We start from the raw sequence: 2,345 nt of genomic DNA on the forward strand, positions 1-2,345 counted from the left end.
GAGGAGAAGAAGAGGGGAAACGCTTTTGACAGGCAGCTGCCGCCGCACAACCGGCGAGCCGGGGCTGCCGCTCGCTGCCAGATGGGGACAGACAGACAGACAGACAGACAGACGGGCACGAGCTGGGGGGGGAAATGACACACAACAGCCACCCCCCCTACACACACACACACACCCCAACCCCACATCTGGCTCCGATAAAAGGGGAAGAAAAAGGAAACCCGAGCCCAAAGCCCTGAGCAACTTCCCGTCTCCGCTCGCTGGAATGGGGCTGGGGCTGGATAAGGGGGAGCCCCCCAAGCCCTGGAAGATAATGGGGAGCAAACCCCCCCCTCGCCCAGCTCATAGCCCCACATGTCCTTCTTGGGGTGGGGGGACGAGAGCGCAGCAAGTTTTCTGGGGTGGGTGTTATCTGGTTTCACCCAGCCATGTTTTTCCCTCCTTGGCAGCAGGAGGGGACGTGGCCCTTCCTCCAGCCCCAGCATCGTCCTTCCCTCCCTCCTCTCCCCCCCCCCAAAAAAAAATTCCTCCTGCTGGGATGGGGGAGCCCTCCCTCCAGGGAAATATTCGGGAGCTTTGCAAAAAGTGCTCCTGGGGAAAACCCCTCTCCTCCCCCTGCCACCGGCAGCACCCGAGCCCCCCAGTGTGTGTGTGGGGGACCCTGCCAGGCCCTAAAAATGGGGGTCCAGGACCCACCCCCAGCTCTGGCAACTGGGGAAACATCCTGGAACAGGACACCGGAGGGTTGGATGCCGGTCGGAGCCCACACCCCCCCACACACAAGGGACGAGGGACGTGTCCCTGCTCGGTGACACGGTTTCCACCCCGTCCCCAGGGATGCTCCCGCTGTGTTTGTGACACCCCGGCCACCAGCTCCCCCAGGACAGGGGGGCCCCGTGTCACACGGCCATGTGTCACACCGCTGCTGGGACACCTTCCACCCACACCGGCACCAGTGGGGACTGGCCTTCTTGTCCTGGTCCCCTCTGTGGCCACCCCGGCTCTGCCCCCAGCGTCCCCCGGGGGGTCTGGGCCCCGTGACACCACCCCGGGGTGACACCACACGGCTGGAGAGGGGCAGCCAGGGGCCAGCATCCCTCCCTGGGGGGCAAGCACATCCCCCCCCGGCAGCACCCTGGGGCTGTACCCCAGGGCTGTGACTGCTGCATCCTCCCGGGGGCCAGCACCACGAGGACCGGGCCAGTAGCCCCGGGCCAGCACGTTACCCCGGGGCCAGCACCCCAGGATCGGGGCCAGCAACGGGCACCGGCCATCACATCCTCCCAGGGCCAGCACATCCTCCCAGGGGCAAGGACCCCCAGGACCGGGGGCCAGTGTGTATCCTCCAGGGGGCCAAGACCGTGGCCAGTACGTTCTCCCGTGGCCATCGCGTCCTCCCGGGGGCCAGCACCCCAGGACCGGGGCCAGCCCCCGGGGCCAGCGCACCCTCCCGGGGGCCAGCACCCCAGGACCGGGGCCAGCACGTTCTCCCGGGGCCATCGCGTCCTCCCGGGGGCCAGCACCCCAGGATCGGGGCCAGCCCCCGGGGCCAGCACATCCTCCTACGGGCCAGTGCCCCGGGGATCGGGACCAGCTTATCCTCCCGGGGCTAGTACGTTCTCCCGGGGCCACCGCCGTCCTCCCGGGGCCAGTACCCCAGGATGGGGGCCAGCACCCCAGGATCGGGGCCAGCCCCCGGGGGCCAGCGTATCCTCCCGGGGCCAGTACGTTCTCCCGGGGCCACCGCCGTCCTCCCGGGGCCAGTACCTTCTCCCGGGGCCACCGCCATCCTCCCGGGGCCAGTACCCCAGGATGGGGGCCAGCGAATCCTCCCGGGGGCCAGTACCCCAGGATGGGGGCCAGCCCCCGGGGGCCAACGCATCCTCCCGGGGGCCAGCACTCCCGGGGCCATCGCGTCCTCCCGGGGGCCAGCACCCCAGGATCGGGGCCAGCCCCCGGGGCCAGCACATCCTCCTACGGGCCAGTGCCCCGGGGATCGGGACCAGCTTATCCTCCCGGGGCTAGTACGTTCTCCCGGGGCCACCGCCGTCCTCCCGGGGCCAGTACCCCAGGATGGGGGCCAGCCCCCGGGGGCCAGCGTATCCTCCCGGGGCCAGTACGTTCTCCCGGGGCCACCGCCGTCCTCCCGGGGCCAGTACCTTCTCCCGGGGCCACCGCCATCCTCCCGGGGCCAGTACCCCAGGATGGGGGCCAGCCCCCGGGGGCCAACGCATCCTCCCGGGGGCCAGCACCCCCGGGGCTGAATCCAAGCCATTCCGGTGCCTGCCCCCAGCCCCGGGACCAGCACCCGCCCAGCCTCCCCCGGCCGCAACCCGCGATCTTCC

Source organism: Calidris pugnax, unplaced genomic scaffold, assembly GCF_001431845.1.
Source record: "Calidris pugnax isolate Ruff unplaced genomic scaffold, ASM143184v1 scaffold347, whole genome shotgun sequence".
In the NCBI taxonomy this organism is placed as follows: Eukaryota; Metazoa; Chordata; class Aves; order Charadriiformes; family Scolopacidae; genus Calidris; species Calidris pugnax.